The following is a 25,846-nucleotide window of genomic DNA, read 5'->3' on the forward strand; positions in this document are numbered from 1 at the left end:
GCTTAATTAAGTTACGGGGGGGGGGGGGGGGGGGGGGGGGTTCAGGCCTGAGGCCTATACCTCCTCTGATCTTCCTACAAATTGTCAGTCTGACTCATGTTCTCAAGGCCTGAAACATAGATATAAAGAAATGTACTAAAATAATTAATATGCGGAAAGTATAAAACTTTCTAAAATTTTCTGTGGGAAATGTCACAAAAGATCATTCATTAATGAAAATTCTGTTAACTGATAGGACGATCTGTTACATCGCAGAGGCTCCTCCCATTTTCCAAGTTAGCGTCTACCACAAATGGTTAAAATATTTTGAATCTAAATAATGAAGTCGCGTAGTGTAGAAGTTAAAGAGAGGTTCATGTGGAGCTGACATTACAAATAACAGCATACAACAAGAGAGGAGGAGAAAGATGTCATCAGTTGGCTGATTTGTAAGTACATCCAGATTTAATTTCTTGCTATGAATATAACAGATTATAGTTATTAAAGGTCTTTTAAAATATCTGTGCTTTTAAACCTCATTGTGTCACTTTGCTTTCGATGTAAATTCTGGTAGGAAGGAGATATGATTGCTAATGTTGGTGAATTATTTTCTGTCACTATCATTTATACAATTGTTTTGGGGTCTAGCAATAAATAACAACCCTTCTGAATCTACAGCGACTGGATGTGCTCTGAGCATTTATCTTACTTGACTTCCAACCTTATATCCTCACGTTCTTCTGCAGCCTCTGCATAACTCTCTCCCCTTGTCCCACTCAATGGAGGGACTTCAGTAGTGTGGCAAGTCTGACTCTCTCTCCTTTCATGAACCTTTTTCCTACTCCACTTCCTTCTCTTCATAAAATTCTCTAAACCTGGTCAAATTATTTATCCTTCCTCATCTCTATCTTCCACGTATTATGGGGATGTGGTCATGCAGAATGGTAATTTCATGTATTGTTGATCCTATATGTCCATTTTAAGTCCATTTTGAAGCAAAGAAAATTTTGTTAAACCAAGGACACTCATGTGAAGTAACTTGCGTCTGTGGGATCACATTGCCTTCAAGGTAGACATAAACTCTTCAGAGTCCCCAACACAGACAATCGCACCCTTGAGATGCAAATAGAATCATAGAATCCCTACGCTGTGGAAACAGGCCATTTGGCCCATCGAATCCACACCACCCCTCCGAAGAGTATCCTAACCTCACTTACCCCACTACGCTATCCCTGTAAACCTGCATTTCCAATGACTAATTCACCCAGCCTGCACAAGCCTGGACACTCTGGGCAATTTAGCATGTCTAATCCATCTAACCTGCACATATTTGGAACCTGGGAGGAAACCAGAGCATCAGGAACAAACCCACACAGGCACAGGAAGAATGTACAGACTCCACACAGACGGTAACCCAAGGCTAGAATCGAACCCCATGCTGTGAGGTAGCAGTGTTAACCACTGAGCCACTGTGCCTCCTTCCTCTCTCCTAGGAAATGAGTTGGCATACTTTCCACGGCAATGGGCCATGTAGAAGGAACAAAAACAAAGTTGCTGGAGAAGCTCAGCAGGTCTGGCAACACTGGTGAAGGAGAAAACAGAGTTAACATTTCGGCTCCAGTGACCCTTCCATCAGTTCTGAGAAATGGTCACCAGACCCCAAACGTTAACTCCTTTTTTTTCCTTCACAGATTCTGCCAGACCTGCTGAGCTTCTCCAGAAACTTTGTTTTTGTTCCTGATTTGCAGCATCCGCAGCTCTTTTGGTTTTTATTCCATGGATAAAAGGTTGGCTTCTGTGACGGTCTGGGCTGTGCACACCACCTTCTGCAGTTTCTTACAGTCCTGAGCAAAGCAGTTGCTATACCAGGCCATTATGCACCTGGACAGTGTGCTTTCAACAGTGCATCAATAAAAGTTGGTGAGGGACCTCATGGACATGCCAAATTTCCTGAGCCACCTGAGGAACAAGAGGCATTGTTGTGCTTTCTTGACCATTGCATGTACATGGGAAATCCATGACAGGTTGCCGGTTATTGTCACATCTGGGAACTTGACACCCTCCCTCTCTCAACCTCAGTCCCATTGATGTAGGTGGAGGTGTATTCTCCTCCCTTCTTTCTGAAGTCAATGATCAATTCTTTTGTTTTGCTGACACTGAGAAAAAGGTTGTTCTCATGACACCATATCACCAAGCCTTTTACCTCCTTTCTGTATTCTGGCTCATTATTGCTTGATATCTGTCCTACCATGACGGGGTCATCAGCAAACTTGTAGATGGAATTCATTTGGAATTTGGCAACATATTTATGGGTGTACAGGGAGTACAGTAGGGGCTGACAATGCATCTTTGGGGAGAGGGTGGGCTCCAGTGTTGAGTGTTATCGTGGAGGAGGTGCAGTTGTCTATCCTCACTGATTGTGGTCTATGGGTCAGAAAGCTGAGGATCCAGTTGCAGAGGGCAGAGCTGAGGCCTAGATCTTAAGAGTTTTGAGATCTGTCTGGAGAGGATAATGGTGTTGATGATGGAGCTGTAGTGGATGAGGAGGAGTCTGTCATAGGTGCCCTTGTTGTCCAGACGTTCCAGGGATGAGTGTAGGGCTAGGGATATGGCATCTGCTGCGGACCTGTTACATCGGTAGGCAAACTGTAGGGGATCGAGGCAGGCTGGGAGACCAGAGTTGAGGTGGGCCATGATCAGCCTTTCAAAGCATTTCATGATTATGGAGGTCAGAGCCATTGGCAGTATTCATTAAGGCATGTTGCATGTACTTTCTTAGGTACTGGGATGATGGTGGTCTTCTTGAAGCAGGTGGGGTCTTGAAGGAGGGAGAGGTTGAAGATGTCATTGAATACCTCTGCCAGCTGGTCCACACAGGATCTACGTGCACGGCCGAGGACTCAGCCCAGGCCCATAGCTTTCCTTGGGTTGATTTCCAGGAAGACCGATCTGATGTCTGCAGCAGTGACAGCGGGCACAGGTGCATCGGGAGCTGTTGGCGCAGGCGACCCCACACTGCTGACATTCTGCTCAAACTGACCATACAAAGCATTGCGCTCGTCCAGGAGGGATGTGTCTGTCCACTATCTTGCTCTGCTTCATTTTGTATCCTGTAATGTTGTTAAGGCCTAACTACAAGCTGCAGGAGTCTGTATGGTCGGTTTGGGCCTCTGACTTGATCCAGTACTGCCTCTTGGTATCTCTAATGGCTTTGCAGAGGTCATATCTGGATTTACTGTATAGTTCTGGGTGTCCAACTTGAATGCTGCATGCTTGGTCTTCCGTAGGGAGTGGATTTCCCAGTTCATCCAGGGTTTCCAGTTGGAACACCTGTACTTAAATGCGGTCCAGTCCACCAATTCCACCAACTCCTGATGGGACGCCACTTCAAAGATCAATGGGGAAAATAAAAGCTCATTGCGTAGGGAGTCATATATTGATATGGATAGAAGATTTGGCTGGTTAACAGGAAGTAGGGTGGGCACAAATGGCCACTTTACAGGTTGGCAAGATGTAACAAGTGATGTGCCACAGCAATCAGTACTGAGGCCTCAAGTTTATAATTGATATAAATGATTCAGGTGAATAGACAGAAGGTATGGTCACCAAATTTGTTAATGACTCAAAAACAGAAAGAAAAGTAAGTTTTGAAAAGGACAGAGGAGGTTACAAAAACATATTGATACATTAAGTGAGTGGGAAAATATGTGGTAACTTATGTATAATGTGGGAATACGTGTAATTGTACATTTGGTAGGAAGATAATCAAAGAAGCATGTTATCTTAATGGTGACAGATAATAGAGCTCTGAGATGAAGGATCCTGGTATCCTCATGTGTGAATCAGAAAAGGTTAGTATGCAGGTACAGTAAGTAATTAGGGAAGCTAACAGAATGTTATCATTTATCACAAAAGGAATTGAATACAAAAGTAAGGAGGTTAGGCTTCAGTTAGACAGGGCAATGAAGAGACTATATCAAGATCATTCTGCGCAGTATTGGTCACCTTATCTAAGGAAAGGTGTAAATACTTTGGAGTCAGTTCAGGGAAGACTTACTAGATTAATACCTGGAATAGGAACTTTGTCTAATGAGGAATGTATCTCCCGGAGTTTAGACCAGTGAGCAATGGCTTGATTGAAACATGCAAAATCCTGGCATCTCTTAACAAGGTGGATGTGGAAAAGATGTTTCCTGTTATGACAGAATGTAGAATTAGGGGTCTCTGTTTAAAACTCAGAGATCATCCAAATCAGAAGTGGATAGATTCTTGTTAAGCTGGGGGTGAAATGTTGTCAGAGGCAGGCTGGAATGTGGATCTGAGGTTGCAATCAGAACAGCCATGATCTTATTGAGTGGTGGGAGCAGGTTTGAGCGGCTGAATGGCCTACTCCCAGACCTGGTTTGTATGTTTGTGTGAACACAGCCCTGCATGATCGCTGAGTGCTTCCAGTATTCTCTCACTTGGTTTTGACGCAATAGATTTGAGTTCCATTTGAATTTGTAACACTCCATCCACACACTGCATGACCCTAGGCTTTCAAACTGATTGCTAACACTGGAAGGAAGAAAGCTTGTGGACTCATGATTGGACTGAGGTCTCTCCATGGTTGGCCATGGTGTGTACACTGCAAACAGGTCTCTGAACCTGCGTACGCTGCATCTCAGGATGAAAGAACACCTCTCAGATGTTCCAGTAATTGCGTCAGTATTTACTGGGGGGCACCAGGGAGTGTGTCAGCATTTACAGGGGGTCCCAGCAAGTGTGTCAGTATTTGCAGAGGGAGGAGAAAAGTGGAAGTCAAGTGAATATAGCAAAAGGAGCACACTGCTCACTAATGTCCCACCCAGCCCTCCCCGCAACCACCTTCTGCCCCAAGTGTAACAGAGCCTGCAGTATTGGTCTTTACAGCCACCTCTGAACTCAGCCTGAGAATGGAGAAAAGCCATCCTTATCGGTGAAGGACTGATTTGCAGGGGACCCTGCAGAATTCACAGGGGCTCACTGGGAATGGGCTGTATCCGCGGGGGTGGTGGGGGTGGCGGTAACACTGAGAATGTATTTGCAGGAGGGTCTCTGGGAATATGCTGTAATCATGAAAGTAGTCACTGGAAATGTGCTGTACTCACTAGTTGGTGAGGTCACTGAGAGTATACAATATCCACAGGGGGTCACTGGAAACGTGCTGTATCTACAGGGGTGGTTCACTGGAAATGTGCTGTATCCACAGAGACATCACTGACAATGTGCTGTATCCACAGGGGGTCACTGGGATTTTTCTATACTTATGCGGGGGACAGGATCACTGGGATTATGCAGTATGCACAGAGTGGGTCACTGGGAAAATGCCGAATCCACAGGAGGTGACTGGGAACATGCTGTATTTACAGCCTGCCACTGGGAATGTGCAGTATTCACAGGGGGTCCTGGTGAGGGTTTCAGCATTTGCGGGGAGCCATAGGAGCAATAAGTTTGTATGAGGAAACTCCAGGTCATTATTTCCACAGAACATCCTCACAACACAGTTTGAAAATGGGCAGATACAAACACAGTATAGTGTAGGTGTCTACGAATCAAATGAAGGCAGTCATATCACCTTGACAGTGATCTCACTGCATGCAAATTCTGCATCCTCCATCATTTGTGAGCAATCATCATCTGTGATCACTTCACACGAACCTTCCTCTAATTATACTGTCTGCTTCTCAAAGGTAAACACAGTAATTTTTTTTTGAAAAAAACAGTGCACGGAATGACTCAAAGACTTAGATTTCACATTATGTGTCTCGGGGCATCAACGTTGTACTGATCCTGCACGGAGATTATAACATGAAACAAAATGTTGTGATTGGAGATGGTAGATGTGACTAAGCTGGCTGTCTTACTCAATGTCAGGACCACTTGTTTGCAATGAAGGAGCAGCTTTCAACATGCAGCAGAAATAAAAGATTCCAGCAAAAGTCCTTATGATGATTCTTGCATTGCTTCTATCTTAAAATATGGCAAGTTTTACTTCTCAATGTGATCGCACCTCAACTTAATATTTCTGGGGCAAAGTCCTGGGAAGGTGTCAGGGCAGGAATCCTCGTCCTGCAAGTGAATCTCATTTCCTAAACAAACACAGGGAACGCTGGAGAAACTCAGCAGGTCTGACAGCATCTGTTGAAACAGAAATAGAGTTGGCTTTTTGAATCCTGTATAACTATTCTTCAGAACTGGATTCTGAAGAAGAGTCATATTGGACTCAAGCCAGTAGGGATACAATGGGCTGAATGGCCTCATTCTACATCAAAACTGTATAAGACTCCGTAAGGCACAGGAGTGAAGTCACTGAAAATAAAAGATGAATGAAAGGCTAAGGATAAAAGAAAAAAAAATTCCAAAATCCACATCAGCAGTCAGTCTTTCAAAACCAGGCTCCCTTTGAAAACCTTGAGCATTCTGTCTGTTTCAATTAGGTTGTTCTCACTTTCTGCTTCTTTCTACCTTTGTGGCACTTTTACCTACTAACCTACCATGCCTACTGATGTACCTACCCATCTACCTGTCAATCCTTCAATAAATTAATCATGTCTTTGCTGTTAACCAGGAAACATCCCTGAAGTATTTTATGGTTCACCTCTTAAGTGAAGATTGACACTTGGCATATATGCCCATTTGTGTTTATATATACACATAGACATATGAATATATATTTCTCCCCCAGTCCAGTTGCTGCTGTTCGGATTTGGAAAGTCATTTCATTAAAGTTCCGTAGGGTTGCTCTATCATTTAAGATAAGTGAGACAATTGGTGGTGGTTTAACCTGAGGGTCACCACACCCCAGGCAAGGGGTGAGGCTGAGAAGGTGGGACCTTCATGATAATTTCAGCTACGACAGGAAATGAACCTACCTGTAAGCGTCAAACTGCATTACAAACCAGCCAAGATAATAAAGTGTGAAGCTGGATGAACACAGCAGGCCAAGCAGCATCTCAGGAGCACAAAAGCTGACGTTTCGAGCCTAGACCCTTCATCAGAGAGGCAACCAGCCAACCAGCTAACCAGCCCCCATCATTAGCTAATATTCAGAGAACAAAGATTAATAAATAATAATATTAATAATCTTAAAAGATGAAAGTAAGATCAGTCTGTTATTTGTTTTGAAGTATTCTCTCTCTATATATATTTGCATATCTTCTGAAGAGCATCCCACGCTATTCATATAACCCCACATTTACCATAGTTAACTCACCTAGCCTGCACGCTGTGGGGAAATTTAGCATGGCCAATCCACTTAACCTGCACATCTTTGGAGGAAACTGGAGCACCTGTAGGAAAACTGTATAAACACAGGGGGAACATGCAAACTCCACACAGGAGTTTGGCTGAAATTGAACCCGGGTCCCTTACACACTGAGGCAGCAGTGCTAAGCAGCCGTGCCACCCCATGTTTGTATTTGTGTCAGTTTGTAAGTGTTTGTCTGTGTGGGCGGTGTGTCTTTATATGTGTCTCAGTCAGTGTATGCATTTTGGTCAGTCTATGCGTCTCCACATCTGAGTGTCAGACTACATGTCCATAGGTGTGTAAGCCTTTGCAATGTATTTTGTGTGTGTGCCTGTCAGTGCGTGCATGTTTGTATGTTTGTATGTGTATGTGTATATTGCGTGCTTGTGTATATATATGTTATGGTTTTTGCCCAGTCTGATTGCTGTTGTTTAGTTTTGACCTTGAAAATCAATTCAATTAACACATCAAATGGCAGCTAACTTAAGGAAATATTGTATGTGAGCGTGTGTCTGAATATCTCTGTTGCTCGGCTATGAATGTGTGTCTACTTGAATGTGTGTGTGTGTGTGTGTGTGTGTGTGTGTGTGTGTGTGTGTGTGTGTGTGTGTGTGTGTGTGTGTGTGTGTGTGTGTGTGTGTGTGTGTGTATTCCTGAGTGTGGACATTTTGGGGTGGGGGCAAATCATGTCCAATTTTCCAATGTGCTAACACATTATCGTGGTTTTAACTGAAATCACAGGAAAGACAAGAAGCCACAGGAGGAGCTGTGTGTCATATTAGCACTACAAGGTGTTAGAAGGACCCCAACAGGCAATTCTCAGCCAGTGATTCTGAATGACTCAAACATTGTCAGTTGGTGAAGCTTACCTCAAAGCTCTTTATTCCTCGATGGCTCAAGTTGTTCTCAAATTCTTCCAGTAAATTGTCCAGAGGCTCCAGTGAGTGGCCCAGTGGCTAAGAGATAATGGGAACTGCAGATGTTGGAGAATCCGAGATAACAAGGTGCAGAGCTGGATGAACATAGCAGGCAAAGCAGCATCAGAGGAGCAGGAAAGCCTAGATCCTTCACCAGAAATGGGGGAGGGGAAGGGAGTTCTGAAATAATAGGGAGAGAAGGGGACACGGATTGAAGATGGAATGGGGAAGAAGATAGGTTGAGAGGAGACAGAGAGGTCAAAGAGGCAGTGATGGAGCCAGTAAAGGTAAGTGTAGGTGGGGAGGTAGGGAGGAGCCAGGTCAGTCCAGGAAGGACGGACAGGTCAAGGGGGCGGGATGAGGTTAGTAGGTAGGAAATGGGGGTGCGGCTTAAGGTGGGAGGAGGGGATAGGTAAGAGGAAGAACAGGTTAGGGAGGCAGGGACGAGCTGGGCTGGTTTTGGGATGCAGTAGGGGGAGGGGAGATTTTGAAGCTTGTGAAATCCATATTGATACCATTGGGCTGCAGGGTTCCCAAGCAGAATATGAGTTGCTGTTCCTGCAACCTTTGGGTGGCATCATTATGGCACTGCAGGAGGCCCAGGATGGACCTGTTGTCTGAGGAATGGGATGGGGAGTTGAAATGGTTCGCAACAGGGAGGTGCAGTGGTTAATTGTGGACCAATTGTAGGTGTTCTGCAAAGCAGTCCCTAAACTCCCGTTTGGTTTCCCCGATGTAGAGGAGGCCACACTGGGTACAGCAGATGCAGTACACCACATTGGCAGATGTGCAGGTGAACACCTGCTTGATGTGGAAAGTCTTCTTAGCCGAACTTCTCCTCACCCTCAACAACGTCTCTTTCAATTCCTCTCATTTCCTACAGACAAAGTGGGTGGCCATGGGCACCCGCATGGGCCCAAGCTAGGCCTGCCTCTTTGTGGGTTACATGAAACAATGCCTCTTCCATACCTACACTGGCCCCTAACCCCACCTCTTCCTCTGTTACATTGATGACTGTATTGGTGCCACCTCATGCTCCCACGAGGAGCTCAAGCAGTTCACCCACTTCACCAACACCTTCCACCCCAACCTTAAGTTCACCTGCACCAAGTCTAACACTTCTCTCTCCTTCCTGGACCTCTCTGTCACCATCTCGGACAACCGCCTAGAAACCGATATCCATTTCAAGCTCACTGACTCCCACAGCTACCTAGAATACACCTCCTCCCACCCACCCTCCTGCAAAAATGGCATCCCCTATTCCCAATTCCTTCACCTCCGCCGCATCTGTTCCCAGGATGATGAAGTCCACTCCCATATATCTCAGATGTCCTTGTTTTTCAAGGACCACAACATCCCCCCTGCAGTGGCCGAGAACGCCCTTGACCATGTCTCGCACATTTCCGGTTACTCATCCCTCACACCTCGTCCCCGCAATTACAACCAAAAAAGAATCCCCCTTGTCCTCATGTATTACCCCACCAACCTCCGGATCCAACATATCATCCTCTGACACTTCTGCCATCTGCAATCTGACCCCACCACCAAAAACATTTTTCCCTCCCCACCCTTGTCTGCTTTCCGGACTCCGTGACTCCATCGTCCACTCCACACTCCCCTCCAGCCCCACCACACCGAACATTTTTCCCTGCAACAGCAGGAAGTGCTAAACCTGCCCCCACACCTCCTCCCTCACCCCCTTTCCACATCAAGCAGATGTTCACCTGCACATTTGCTAATGTGGTATACTGCATCCGCTGTACCTGTTGTGGCCTCCTCTACATCGGAGAAATCAAGCAGAGGGTTGGGGACCGCTTTGCAGAACACCTACGCTCGGTTCGCACTATACAACTGCACCTCCCAGTCGCAAACCATTTCAACTCCCCCTCGCATTCCTCAGACAACATGTCCATCCTGGGCCTCCTGCAGTGCCATAACGATGCCACCCAAAGGTTGCAGGAACAGCATCTCATATTCCGCTTGGGAACCCTGCAGCCCAATGGTATCAATGTGGATTTTACAAGCTTCAAAATCTCCTCTCCCCCAACACGTCTCAAAACCAGCCGAGCTCGTCCCCGCCTTCCTAATCTGATCTTCCTCTCACCTATCCCCTCCTCTCACCTCAAGCCACACCCCCATTTCCTACCTACTAACCTCATCCTGCCCCCTTGACCTGTCCGTCCTCACTGGACTGACCTATCCTCTCCCTACCTTCCCACCTAAACTCACCTTTACTGATTCCATCCCTGGCTCTTTGACTTGTCTGTCTCCTCTCCACCTGTCTCCTCTGTCCATCTTCAATATGCCTCCCCTTCTCTCCCTATTATTTCAGATCCCCCTTCCCCTCCCCCCTTTCTGAATAAGGGTCTAGGCCTGAAACGTCAGCTTTCCTGATCCTAAGATGTTGCTTGGCCTGCTATGTTCATCCAGCTCTACTCCTTGTTGACCCAGTGGCTAACACTGCTGACTTACAGTGCTAGGGACCTGGGTTCAATTCCAGCCTTGTGCAATTGTCTGTGTGAAGTTTGTACTTTCTCCCTGTTTCTGTGTGGGTTTCCTCCAACAGTCCAAAGATATGCAGGGGAATTGGCCATTCTAAGCTACCCATAGTGACCAGGGATGTGCATGGTAGATAAATAAACCACAGTAGATGCAAAGTTACAGTGATAGGATGGGATGCTCTTCGGACAGTCAGTGCAGACTTGATGAGCCAAATGGCCTCTTTCTGCACTGCAGGGATTCTATGACTATGCTGCATGTGTAGATTTGGCAAGGTCTCCTTTATTCTCACTTGAGATATGTCCATCACTGGCTAGTAATTGCCCATCCCTAATTACCCTTGAACTGAGTGGCTGGCTATTTTGGGGGACAATTAAGGGCCCACCATATTGCTGTGGGTATGGAGTCTCATGCTGGTCAGGTTATGGTCGGTGAGGCTAACAGATTTCCTCCCCTAAAGGACTTTCATGAACCAGAATTCTTTTCGTTTAATGACAATTGTTCTGTGGTCACCATTTGGCAAGCTTTAAATTTCCAATTATTACTGAATTCAAATGTCACCATCTGCCACAGTGGGATATGACCACATGTCCCCAAAGCATTAGTATGTGTCTCTAGATTGCCACACTGCCACTGTGCCACTGCTGCCTCCCAGTTAACGGAAACCGTGTGGAAATTCTATTCAATGGAATAGATGTTGGACAGTGAGGTGAGTTCTCATGCCACTAAGTTAGGTGCTAAAACAAAGACAGAAAGTGCTGTAGAAACTCAGCAGGTCTGGATGCATCTGTGGAGAGAAAAAGACAGTGTTAATGTTTTGAGTCCAGTAAGTTAAGTACTGCACCAGGAAACAGTCTGTTTCTCCAAAGGATTGATCTCAGGTGGGCCAATGGTCTCCATTGTAAGTGGTTAGCTTAGTTTCATGTCTTTCCCTCTTCACAATTAGATTTTTAATGAGAATTATTCCAGCAGATTACTTATAATGCCTGTCGAGACAGTCTGGAGAGTCTGGAGAGCAAAAAGTTGGGGGAAATGGAGAGAGAGATAGCGCAAGAGAGAAATGATCCAACCATTCAAAGCTGAATTCAACTTTTTGATAAAGGGCTGAAGGGGCGTCTATGTACAAGGATTCTACCCACTACCCAAACAGTGCCACAGAGAAAGAAATCAATCCACCAACCTGCAAAGAAAGAAGTTTTATGTCAGCAATGTTTAAAAGGTATTTGGACAAACACATGAACAGGCAAGGAATAGAGGGATATGGACCATGTGCAGGCAGATGGGATTCAATTAGAATGGCATCATGACGCATGCAGACATGGTGGGCTGAAGGGCCTGTTGTTCTGCTGTACTGTTCTATGTTTAATTATATCTCGATATGACAGGCTATATGACAGCCATGAAGATGCACAAATACCATTACTGGGAGACCTGGAGACTTCAAGGGATGAGAGGAAAGTTACAGAGGTAGGGAGATGGAGAGGAATTTTAATGAATGATGACTTTACAATGGAAGCATCGCTTAATTGAGAGCCAAAGTAGGTCAGTGAGTCTAGGCCCGAAACATCAGCTTTCGTGCTCCAATGATACTGATTGGCCTGCTGTGTTCATCCAGCTCTACACCTTGTTATCTCTGTTTAGTAACAGGATTAGTCAGTCTGGCTCTATGAGTGGGAAAAGAATTGAAATGTAGCCCCTCACATGAAAGGTTTGGATACCCCAGAGACAGGTTATTCCTCTTTTTATAACTTCAGCCTTCATAATGCCTGCTGCCCAAATTCTTTAATTTTAGGTTCTATGACAATAAAGCTATGAGTAGCAACATCTCTTGCAGACAATTCATCTGTTTTCTCGTTCTGTCTTTCTCGTTGTCTAACCCATATCTCCATGGTGAATGCATTGGTTGCTTTACATTCTATATCCTGTCTCCTTCATCACCTTAGTAACTCAATTTGAGATCTGTGCAACAGTCTCATCTCCATTAGCGAGGGTAAAATGTGAGCTTCAGTGCCGTTACTGAGAGCAGGACACTAACTGAATGTGACAATGCCATAATAACCTCAACATATAACACTCTGATTAAATCAATGCTAGACAGTAAAATTGAATTTTATTCAATGCCCAGAGTGCCTGAATCTAGTGAACAAAGGAAGATCAGGTGTACAATAATGTGGCTTGTATTAAAATCACAAATCTAATGACAGTGCCAATGTACATAATTCTGGGAGGTTGAAATTACACGATAATTCAACAGACTATGGTATACTTGCCCGACTAGGAAAGATTGTACCTTTCAGGATGCCGCACAGGAGTTCACGTTCAATGAAATTTTTATGAATTGTAGTAGAGCAGGAAAATGACAGCCAATTTGTGCAAAGCAAGATCCCACAAACAGAAGTGTTATAACAGTCCAGTCATTGATATTAGTGATGCTGGATGGATATTGCACAGGGCACCTGGAGAATCCACTCCTTCAAAATAGATCTTTTATGTCTGCCTGGGAAGACCATTAGGTTATCACCTCATCTGAAAGACAGTTCTTTTTCCTACCACACAGAAAAATGAACAAAGAATGACAGATGCTGGAGATCTGCAACTAAAACATGAAATTGCTGGTGAAACTCAAAAAAGTCTGCTAGCATCTGTGGGAAGAAAACAAAATTAATGTTTTGAGTCCTGAAGGGTCACTGGACTTGAAACATTAACTCTTCTTCTCTCTCCACAGGTGCTGCCAGACCTGCTGAGTTTCAGCGGCAATTTCATGTTTTAGTTGATTACCTTGAAAATGGACTAGGATCAAATACCCAGGTTGTGCAGTCAGGCCTTGAACCCTCAACTTTTATGCCTCAGAAGTGAGAGTTCAACAGAATGCAACATTTGCCTTGTCCTTCTGTCTGGACCCACTATGTAGCAAGTCAGTGGGCACACTAGTCAGTCTGACTCTGATCAATTCAGAACAATCCCCTGCTTTATGATGCTAGGATATCTGATTTGCTCATTTGTGTTGTTAAAGTGAAGAGGCCTTCTTTTTGAAACCATAATGTTTTGAGATAACTTGGACTGCTCCATTGTCCTTTCCCTTTTATAATTGTACCTGTGGTGCTTTGTTACTGGAATGGGCAATTTCCTCTCTATTACATGGGTTGAGTGGAATAATTGCAATGTCACAAGTCTGATGAAAACTTTTTGGTCCAATACTCACTAAGGTGTAATGTAGGAGCAGGAGCAAGGAGATGTGGTCAGATGTCCCCACATATTGAGGGACCTCAATTCTTCACTTTTAGAGCAGGTCAAATCAGTATCCTATCCTCCTTCTCCCCTCTTCAAAGATAATATCTGCTCAATGATATATAATTACACACGGTTATAATTATTCATGCTGTTTAGTTGGTATCTTGAGCACTGTGATTCATTACTCCTTTTGTGTTGTTCTGTTTCACTGGAAGTAGCTGTGATACAATGCAAAAACATAGAAAATAAGAATTGGAGTAGGACATTTGGCCCTTCAAGCCTACTCAACCATCCACCAAGATCATGGCTGATTATCTGATTTAGTAACCTGTTCCCATTTTCTCCACACAACCTTCGATCCCTTCAACCCTAAGAACTATATCTAAACCCTTTTTGAAAACATTCAATGTTTTGACCTCAACCAGTTTCAGTGGCAGGATATTCTATAAGCTCACTACTCTGAGTAACTCAAAACATACCTGTTCTGAGTGGGGTGATGCAAATAGATTATCAACATCAAAATTATGCAAGTAGCTATTTATGGTTTTACTCGTAACTATACCAGAAAAGTCACACTAGTTACTTCTGCATTTGGTTTTATCATAACACCCATATTTGAAATTTCTTCTTATTTGTTGCTGAACATTGCACTTCGATTGATTATTTGCATTTAATTGGAAAGAACACATTGTGGAAGGTTCATTTTCACATTGTGGTGCGGTGGCTTGACAGTTCTCACTGGGACTTTCTCAAAAGTTGCATGTGTTTAGCAGCTCATGCTGTCTTAAGAAATTACCAAGCATTGCCAGGGCTAGTCTTCTTTATTCTTGGCATGTGGACAGTGCCAGCAAGGCTAGTATTTACTAACAATCCCTAGTGGGCCTTGCGAACATGGTGGTTAAATGATTTTTGAATGGCCACAGTCCATGTAAGGCTGGGACTCCAATAGACAGTGAAGGTAGCTCCAGAATTTGAGCCAGCGACAGCGATATTTTGCAACAGTGTGACACTTGAAAGGGAACTCAGAAGTGATGGCATTCCCATGCCCAGATCATTTGGGAAAATTCATCTTGGCTCATAGCACTTTGCTTGTCTCTGGAATGCAGCAATAAATGCTTTGGGAGGCTGTCAGTGTTGCTGTTTTCTTTGTGAAATTCAGACTGATCATAAATTACATCATTTGTGATGGTAAAATCAAATTTTATCATCACGATGTTACACTTTTTACTTTCCACCAGGTCAAATGTTGCCAGAATATCCTCTGCTTTGACATCTGTGTAGTAAATCAAGTGTTTACTTATCTACTTTCAATTCTGCTAAATTGCCCTGACTCAATCCTTGAGATTTAACCCAGCTCAGCCATTCCTTTGGCAAGAAGCAATTAACTTTTGTACAGCGTCTGCTTCTTTCACATTGAACAAGTAACTTGCATTGTGGAGCATCGTGAGGACTTAAATTTGCTTTTTGAAGATTTGCATTGACTTCTGGAATAGTTTTCTTACTTATGTAGATCACTCCCTGGCCCATCCAACTTCCTTTATCACGACAATCCTCTGAGTTTTCGGTACACTTCAATTTCTATTCCCTTACATTTCCTTGATATTCTTTGCACCGCAGTTGGTGGCTGGAATTCCAACTGCCTGGGCCCTAAGCGCTGGAATTCCTTTCCGAAACTCTTTACTTCTCTCCTGCTTTAAGCTGCTCCTCAGACCTGCCTTTTTGACCAAGCTTTCAACTTGTCTTAATGTCTCCAGTTGTGATCCTGATGGGAAGATATGCTGGAAATCAAGATCCCACTATTCTATAAGTCATTAGAAAAGTGATAAATTACCAACCTAATCTCTGGGATCATAAATATTTGACTGCAATCGGTATCTTAGGTAAAAGAAATGAATACCAGGTTTCATTAGAACATAGAAAAGCACAGCACAGTACAGGCACTTCGGCCCACGATGTTGTGCCGTGGAATAATCCTCATCCAAAAATAAAATAACCTAACCTACATTCCCCTCAATTCACTGCTGTCCATGTGCATGTCCAGCAGTGGTTTAAATGTCAATAATGACTCCGCTTCCACGATTTCCACTGGCAAAGTATTCCATGCGCTCACAACTCTCTGCGTGAAGAACCTCCTTCTGACATCTCCTCTACACCTTCCTCCTAACACCTTAAAACTATGACCCCTCGTGGCAGTCAATCCTGCCCTGGGGAAACGTCTCTGGTTATCAACGCTATCCATGCCTCTCATTACCTTGTACACCTCGATCAGGTCACCTCTCTTCCTCCTTCTCTCCAGAGAGAAAAGTCCGAGCTCAGTCAACCTCCCCTCGTAAGACAAGCCCTCCAGTCCAGGCAGCATCCTGGTAAACCTCCTTTGCACCCTCCCCAAAGCCTCCACATCTTTCCTATAATAGGGCGACCAGAACTGGACACAATATTCCAAGTGTGATCTCACCAGAGTTTTGTAGAGCTGCAGCATAACCTCGTGGCTCTTAAACTCAATCTCCCTGTTAATGAAAGCCAAAACACCATATGCTTTCTTAACAACATAATCTACTTGGGCGGCAACTTTGATGGAGCTATGCACTTGAACACCAAGATCCCGCTGTTCCTCCACACTGCTGAGAATCCTGCCTTTAATCCTATATTCAGCATTTAAGTTTGACCTTCCAAAATGCATCACTTCGCATTTATCCAGGTTGAATTCCATTCTGCCATTTCTCAGCCCAGCTCTGCACACTAGCAATGTCTCGCTGAAGCCTGCAATAGCCCTCGATACTATCAAAGGCACCTCCAACCTTTGTGTCATCAGCAAACATACAAATCCACCCCTCAACCTCCTCATCCAAGTCATTTATAAAAACTACAAAGAGCAGAGGCCCAAGAACAGAGCCCTGCGGGACACCACTCAGCACTGACCTCCAGGCAGAATACTTACCATCTACAATCACTCTCTGCCTCCTGTCAGCCAACCAATTCTGAATCCAGACAGCCAAATCACCCTGTATCTCATACCTCCTGACTTTATGAATGAGCCTGCCGTGGGGAACCTTATCAAATGCCTTGCTAAAGTCCATGTACACCACATCCACAGCTCGACCCTCATCAACCTGTCTCATGACCTCCTCAAAGAACTCAATAAGATTTGTGAGGCATGACCTGCCCCTCACAAAGCCATGCTGCCTCCCTTTAATCATGCTATGCTTTACCAATAGTCATAAATCCTATCCCTCAGAATTCTTTCCAAAACCTTGCTGACCACAGACGTAAGACTGACTGGTCTGTAACTTCCAGGGATTTCCCTATTCCCTTTCTTGAAAAGAGGAACAACATTTGCCTCCCTCCAATCTTCCGGTATGACTCCCGTGGAGAATGAGGAAGCAAAGATCTTCGCCAGCGGCTTAGCAACCTCCCTTCTCGCTTCCCGGAGCAACCTAGGATAAATCTGGTCTGGCCCTGGGGACTTATCAATCTTAATGTTTGCCAAAATTTCCAGCACATCAACTTCCTCAATCTTGATCTGTTCAAGCCTGTTTCCCTGCTCCTCAAAGTTCTCATTCACAACAAGGTCCCTTTCCTTAGTGAAAACCGAAGCAAAAATCTCATTTAGGGCTTCCCCTATCTGCTCAGACTCCACGCATAAGTTCCCTACGCTATCCCAGATCGGCCCTACCTTCTCCCTGATCATTCTCTTATTCCTCACGTGTGAGTAAAATGCCTTCGGGTTATCCCTAATCCTTCCTGCCAAGCCTTTTTTGTGCCCCCTCCTGGCCCTCCTCAGTCCACTTTTGAGCTCCTTCTGAGCAAGCCTGTAATCCTCTAAAGCTGTGCTAGACCCTTGCTTCCTCCACCTTACGTAAGCTGCCTTTTTCTTTTTGACGAGAAGCATCCCTGTTCCCGTCATCCAAGGATCCTTAATCTTACCCCGTTCTTACCTGTCTCAGAGGAACAAATTTATACATCACTCGCAACAACTGCTCCTTAAACAGTCTCCACATGTCTGTTGTGCCCTTTCTGTGGAACAATTGCTCCCAATCTGTACTTCCCAACTCCTGCCTGACAGCATCATAGTTTCCTTTTCCCCAGTTGAATATCTTCCCCTGGTAACTGCTCCTGTCCCTTTCCATGGTTATGGTAAATGTGAGGCTGTTGTGGTCACTGTCACCAAAGTGTTCTCCCACCACGAGATCTGACACCTGTCCTGGCTCATTAATACACAAAAACAATGCAGATTTTTTTTGAATTTCCTAAGTAATTGGCCTTCCCCATTGTTGTACCTCTAAGTGTGAGAATTAAGTGTTCGTTTGTTCCAGCATTTCAGCCTTGGTTAAACAAATTGCAGAATATTTGGTGAACTGCACATCTCTCTTAGATAACAAAGTGTGGAGCTGGATGAACACAGCAGGCCAAGAAGCATCTCAGGTGCACCAAAGCTGACGTTTCAGGCCTAGACCCCTCATCTCTCTTTCTGCCTCACTTTTACTGGCTGTCAACATTCACCTCTCTTACTACCTGACAATACTTGCACTTTCTTGTCTTCCTCTCTTAGATGATATTGCTTTCACGTATTAGGGTGATATAAACATACTCTCACAAACGTCTGTAAGATTAGTAAAAAAGATTGGATTTTTTTGTGATAATGGGAACTGCAGATGCTGGAGAATCCAAGATAATAAAATGTGAGGCTGGATGAACACAGCAGGCCAAGCAGCATCTCAGGAGCACAAAAGCTGACGTTTCGGGCCTAGACCCTTCATCAGAGAGGGGGATTGGGTGAGGGTTCTGGAATAAATAGGGAGAGAGGGGGAGGCAGACCGAAGATGGAGAGAAAAGAAGATAGGTGGAGAGGAGACTATAGGTGGGGAGGTAGGGAGGGGATATGTCAGTCCAGGCAAGATGGACAGGTCAAGGAGGTGGGATGAGGTTAGTAGGTAGGAGATGGAGGTGCGGCTTGGGGTGGGAGGAAGGGATCGGTGAGAGGAAGAACAGGTTAGGGAGGCAGAGACAGGTTGGACTGGTTTTGGGATGCACTGGGTGGAGGGGAAGAGCTGGGCTGGTTGTGTGGTGCAGTGAGGGGAGGGGACGAACTGGGCTGGTTTTGGGATGCGGTGGGGGAAGGGGAGATTTTGAAGCTGGTGAAGTCCACATTGATACCATTGGGCTGCAGGGTTCCCAAGTGGAATATGAGTTGCTGTTCCTGCAACCTTCGGGTGGCATCATTGTGGCACTGCAGGAGGCCCAGGATGGACATGTCATCTAAAGCATGGGAGGGGGAGTGGAAATGGTTTGCGACTGGGAGGTGCAGTTGTTTATTGCAAACCGAGCGGTGGTGTTCTGCAAAGTGGTCCCCAAGCCTCCACTCCCATTCTCTAGATGACATGTCCATCCTGGGCCTCCTGCAGTGCCACAATGATGCCACCCGAAGGTTGCAGGAACAGCAACTCATATTCCACTTGGGAACCCTGCAGCCCAATGGTATCAATGTGGACTTCACCAGCTTCAAAATCTCCCCTTCCCCCACTGCATCCCAAAACCAGCCCGGTTCGTCCCCTCCCCTCACTGCACCACACAACCAGCCCAGCTCTTCCTCTCCACCCACTGCATCCCAAAATCAGTCCAACCTGACTCTGCCTCCCTAACCTGTTCTTCCTCTCACCCATCCCTTCCTCCCACCCCAAGCCGCACCTCCATCTCCTACCTACTAACCTCATCCCACCTCCTTGACCTGTCTGTCTTCCCTGGACTGACCTATCCCCTCCCTACCTCCCCACCTATACTCTCCTCTCCACCTATCTTCTTTTCTCTCCATCTTCGGTCCGTCTCCCCCCTCTCCCTATTTATTCCAGAACCCTCACCCCAACCCCCTCTCTGATGAAGGGTCTAGGCCCGAAACGTCAGCTTTTGTGCTCCTGAGATGCTGCTTGGCCTGCTGTGTTCATCCAGCCTCACATTTTATTATCTTGGATTTTTTTTGTTTTTGCTATCAGAAATTCCCTAAATGAAATGACCGTTGGTCATGAGATAACAGATCCATGAAAATTAAAATGAAATGTGATCAAGAAAATGTTTTTCAAAAAGATGAATCCTCAACATAGGATTATCTGTCCACGTTTCTAGAGAGACTCACAGCCACATGCAGGAGCATTTGAAAATTTCACAGATAAAGATGAAATAATGGACAGACAAACATGCTACAATGCTTTAGAAACAGTACACATGAGCTGACAAACAATGAGAATGTTTCAATCAGTAAGCAATGTGTTTGTGTTATTATCTCTACAAGGTAAACCTCTTAAAACTAGTTTCAGTGGTCCTTACAAAGTAATCATGGGAATTACAGACTAGCCAGTCTTACTTCTGTGGTGGGCAAATTATTGGAGAGGATTCTGAGAGACAGTATTTATGATTATTTGGAAAAGCATAGTTTTGTGGTTGGTTGGCTCACCGAGCTTGCTTGTTGTTGTTCCACAGACGTTTCATTACCCTGCTGGGTAACATCATCGGTACAGCCTCCGACGAAGCATTGTTGTGTCTTCCCACCTGGTTTTTAAACTCTGGAGTCCATTGAGCTGGACTACCCCACTTCTGGTTTTCCTTCCCAGTGGAGTGTGGAACACACGTCGAACTCAACCCCATATACACGCCACTGCGAAGGAAAGCCAAAAGTGGGGTAATCCAGCTCAATGGACCCCAGAGTTTAAAAGCCAAGCGGGAAAATACAATGGTACTTCATTGGAGGCTGCACTGATGATGTTACCCAGCAGGGTAATGGAACACCTGTGAAACAACAACAAAACCAGCTCAACGAGCCAACCAACCTCAACACCCACAACCCGAGCTACAAATCTACTCCAAAACCTTATAGCATAGTTTGATTAAAAATAATTAGCATGGCTTTGTGAGAGTCAGATCATGCCTCACAAGCTTTATTGAATTCTTAGAGGATATGACAAAACACATTGATGAAAGTAGAGAAGTAGATGAGGTGTATATGGTTTTTACAAGGCATTTGATAATGTTCCCCATGGTAAGCTCACTCAGAAAGTAAGGAAGCATGAGACTCAGGGAAATTTGGCTGTCTGCGTACAAAACTGGCTTTCCAATAGAAGACAGAGGGTGAGAGTAGCTGGAAAATATTCAGCCTGGAACTCAGTGACCAGTGGTATTCCACAGAGATCTGTTCTGGGACCTGCTCTTTGTGATCTTTATGAATGACTTGGATGAGGATTTGGAAGTGTAGGTTAGTAAGTTTGCCAATGACATGAAGGCTGGTGGAGTTGTGGACAGCTTAGAGGGCTGTTGTAGGTTGCAATGGGACATTGACAGGATGCAAAGCCGGGCAAAGAAGTGGCAGATGGAATTTAAACTGGAAAAGTGCGAAGTGATTCATTTTGGATGGTTGAATTTGCTTGCAGAATAGAGGGTTAATGGCAGGATTCTTGGCAGTGTTGAGGAACAGAGGGATCTTGGGGTCCACGCCCACAGGTCCCTCAAAGTTGCACTCAAGTTGATAGGGTTGTTAAGAAGGCGTATGGCTTTCATTGGCAGGGGGATTGAGCTGAAGAGCCGCAAAGTTACGTTAAAGCTCTATAAAACCCTGGTTTGACCACACTTGGAATATTGTGTTTAGTTCTGGTTGCTTCAATATAGGAAGGATGTGGAAGCTTTAGAGAGGGCGCAGAGGAGATTTACCAGGATGCTACCTGGAGGGGAGGGCAGGTCTTATGAGTAAAAGTTGAGAGAGCTAGGAATTTTCTCACTGGAGCGAAGAAAGATGAGAGATGACTTGATAGAGGTGCACAAGATGATTATAGGCATAGATAAGAGTGGGTAGCCAGCGACTTTTTTCCTGGGGCAGAAATGACTATCATGAGGGGGCATAATTTTAAGGTGAATGGGGGAAGGTATAGGGGAGATGCCAGAGGCGGGTTCTATACACAGACTGGTGGGTGCATGGAATGCACTGCCAGCGGTGGTAGTAGTCCGATACATTAGGGACATTTAAGCGACTCTTGGATAGGCACATGGATGATAGTAAAATGTAAAGCATGCAGGTTAGTTTGATCTTAGAGTAGGATAATACATCGGCACAACATCATGGGCCCAAAGGCCTGTACTATGCTGTACTGTTCTATGTTCTAACTTTTATGCCTTGGCCAACTAAAATGCACATTTAGTGATGCTTTAGTTTTCCTTATTCCTACATGTCCTGCCGTTGAATTTTCATGTGATACTTGCAATATCTTCTTAGAATATCTGGACCGCTACTATCTTATGAACAACTATCCATTTCTCATCTACAGGTCTGGGAAGATGGATTGTGCAGAAGTGGGAGAATTACCGTACCAATCACTCAGGATCATGGGTGTGGAATCTGTGCACCCCCATCCTAACCCCCAAATTCAGGCTAGGCCTGATGCACTGTGCTGCTAGTATCAATTTGCCCTCCTACCTCCTGACAGTCAACCCAAATGCAAAATCAAGGCCGGCCTAATGTCAGAAAGGTGAAAAAGTTACTTCGTGACTAATATGTCATCTTTTTACAAGTACCTTCAATCTTGGCATCATGGCTACAGATCAAACCCTAGTTTATCCAGGGATACACTGAACTTTTAATGACATGTTTTTTCTTTAGGAAAAGATACAGCCAAAAAGTGACTGTGAATGTAAATTCAGTGAGTGACTGGAGAGGAATTTTGAAATGTCATGCCTGCCTGGGGTCAGGAAACCTTCAAACAAAAAGACTGAACAATAAAAGGTAAAGTGCTATTGCTCTACTGGACCGTACATCTGTTCTGATGTTACAGCAAGACGACTGGTGATGGTTTACCCTGAAGGTCATATTATGGAACAGACCAGACTCCCCCAAAATATTTTAAGAAGACAGCCTAAACCATAACGTATTCTTACTTTAAAGGTTGATGTGAAGTGCCATGTTCCAGGTGCAATGCGACTGGTCAAACTACTCAACGTGAAGCAAAACACAATTTATTTGAATGCTCTAATTAAAATACAAACAAAAGAAAAAGGATTTCGAATAACTTAACTATTAGAAAACTTAACCAACTAGTAGATACAGTACCTATTACTAATTAGCGGTTCCAATATAGTAACATTCCATAAACACACCGTTTGGCAAAAAGGCAAATTCAGACACAGACGCTCGCTAGCAGCTCTCCAATCCAGGAGGAAGCAAACATCAAGAGGAAATTCAAAGGCTTCTGCTTAAAATTAAACTAAAACAAAACTAGAAAGCCTGGTCTATGCAAGCTGGCCATACCCGGACTGCTTCCATTGTTCCAACTTAAAAAAACCCCAAAGGCGTCACAAATTGTTTACTTTCTTCGAGATAGCTCAGTACCTCTGCCTTACAACCTCTGTTAAAACAAACAGAACAAAATAACCTCTTAAAGTGACAGCATCATCATGGTCACCATACTTCAGGCAAGGAGAGAGGTTAAGAAGGTGAGTCCTTCATGGTAACCTCAGTGGTGTGGGATTTAAACCCACACTGTTGGCATCACTCTGCATTGCAAACCAGCCATCCAACCAACATAGCTGACCGACTGTGCCCACCCAATCCCCCCAGCTCCCCTGCTAAGCAATAATGAGGTTGACTACCCAACCACCCTGTCAGCAGGAAGACATTACATAATTCTTTGAAAGTTGCATCACAAGTAGACAGGGTGGTCTTTATGCATTCACAGGATGAAGATGTCTCTGGCTAGGCAGCATTTATTGCCCATGCCTAATTGCCCAGCAGGCAGTTCAGGATCAACCACATTGCTGTGGTCTGAAGTCACATGTAGGCCAGGCCAGGTAAGGATGGCAGTTTCCTTCCCTAAAGGTGATTAGCAAACCAGATGGGATTTTCCTGACAATTGACGATGGATTCATGGTCATCACTAAACTATTAATTCCAGATATTTTATTGAATTCAAATTGCACCATCTGCCATTGAGGGATTTGAACCCGGGTGCCCAGAACATTGTCTGGGTCTCTGGATTAACAGTTCAGCGATAATATCACTAGGCCATCACCTCCCCTGGTTAAGTAGGTGTTTAGCATGCTTGCTTTCATTGCTCAGACCATTGAGTGTAAGAGTTGAGATGTCATGCTGAGGTGGTATAGGACATTGGTGAGGTGACTTTCAGAGTATTGCATCCAGTTCTGGTTGCCCAGCTATAGGAAGGAAATTATTAAGTGGAGAGGGTTCAGAAAAGATTTAGCCGGATCTTGTCGGGACTGGAGCATTTGAGTTATAAGGAGAGGCTAGATGGGCTGGGACATTTTTCATTGGAGCGTTGGAGTTTGAGGGGTGACCTTGTAGAAGTTTGTAAAATCATGAGGGGCATAGATAAGGTGAACAGCAAAGTTTTTTTTTCCTAGAGTGGACGAGCTCAAAACAAGGGGGCATATGTTTATGGTGAGAGGAGAGAGATCTAAAAGGGAACTAGAGGGCAATTTTTTCACAGAGGGTGGTTCATATGCAGAATGAACCATCAGAGGAAGTGGTAAATGCAGGTACAGTTACCATATTTTAAAGCCATTTAGACAGGTATGTGAAAAGGAAAGGTTTAGAGGATTATGGGCTAAATGCAGATAAGTGGAAAATAGCTTTGTTTGGGAAACTTGGTCAGCAGGGACGAGTTGGACTGAAAGGTCTGTTCCCCTGCTGAATGACTCTATGACATCTCCTGCAGACTTGATTTTGTTTTACCCTTCCTAGGAAATAATTTTTTAAAAAGGGTTAAAATTGAGCTTCAATCCCAGTCTCTAGTCTGTGTCTGTGTTAGTGGCTTGATATCCTAGTGTGCTGTGAAGGTCACAGCTTTGAGGATAACCGTTAAACACATTTGCACTGCTGGTCAAGAAAATTATCTGACTGGTGTCAATCAGCCACTGCCAAAGGAACTAGGACAAAAGAATTTCAAACAACCTACGAAACCAAGAATCTCAAAGTTGCCTGTTCAACTGCCCATGTCAAAGCTCTAGTATTATCTACTGTAACAGCTGTAAGTTTCTACCATCTACACTTCAGAAGAGTCTCCAAAACAGATCCATATATCTTTTCTTTACTTTTGTCATTTCTAAAAATTCACTTATTATTCATAATCCATGTGTATGTGTGCTGCATTATTATTTTTACTTGTGGTTAGTAACTCATAAACTCATTCTTTTGTCAATTCAAGAAAGCCTGGTTAAATGGGTTCCTTTCAAAAGACAAATTCATGTGGTCCAGAGGAAAGGCATCTACAAGGAAAGGGATTCTTTGTAAATTAACCTTTTAAGTTTTAACTTAAAGCCCAGGCTATCCAATCACTTCTCAGAGCCACAGTTCTCCATTTCTGGAACAACCTCATAAATATCCCTTTTCTCCTTTCTGTAATTACGCATGACAGTATTCAAGCTGTGCTCCAACTTGTCGTTTAGTTCCAGCGTACCATCCCTGTACATATATTCCAGGCCTTGATAACCTAGGGACTAAATCCCAAATGTTTCCTTAACTGCCTTCTCTACTGCTACATTCAGGTTTCACAGACATATACCCCAGGATACGTACAAACTTTTCATTATCCTTCTATTTATTGTCATGTTTGACTTTTTATGTGTAACCTTACACTTTTCAGAAACAAATTCCATTTGCCACTTTCCTGCCAATCTCACTATTTCATTGATATTTTCCCACAGCCTACAGCTTCTTTCCTCACTATCAACCATGTAGCCAATTTTCAAATTATCTGAAAGCTTCTTAATAAAGCCTCCAACATTTAAGTTTAAATCATTGATGTATATCAAATACAACCTGAAAAGGACCCAGCACTAAAGAAGGGTCCAGACCCGAAACGTCAGCTTCCCTGCTCCTCTGATGCTGCTTCGCTGCTGTGTTCATCCAGCTCTACCCCTTGTTATCTCAGTACTGAGCCCAGTGGAATTGCATTGGAAACAGTAG

The 25,846-nt window shown here is 44.3% G+C and overlaps 1 long non-coding RNA gene across 1 annotated transcript in view; it reads left to right on the forward strand.

Annotated features, from left to right (window-relative positions):
• Positions 1 to 22,820, forward strand: part of LOC125455844 (uncharacterized) — a 94,544-nt gene extending 71,724 nt beyond the window's left edge. Inside the window, exons 4-5 of the long non-coding RNA XR_007248326.2 lie at positions 22,197 to 22,397; positions 22,529 to 22,820. This is a non-coding gene — a long non-coding RNA (uncharacterized LOC125455844). The remainder of the gene's footprint in view (positions 1 to 22,196; positions 22,398 to 22,528) is intronic.
• Positions 22,821 to 25,846: the final 3,026 nt, after the last annotated feature.

This window comes from Stegostoma tigrinum, chromosome 10 (assembly GCF_030684315.1).
Source record: "Stegostoma tigrinum isolate sSteTig4 chromosome 10, sSteTig4.hap1, whole genome shotgun sequence".
Taxonomy (NCBI): domain Eukaryota; kingdom Metazoa; phylum Chordata; class Chondrichthyes; order Orectolobiformes; family Stegostomatidae; genus Stegostoma; species Stegostoma tigrinum.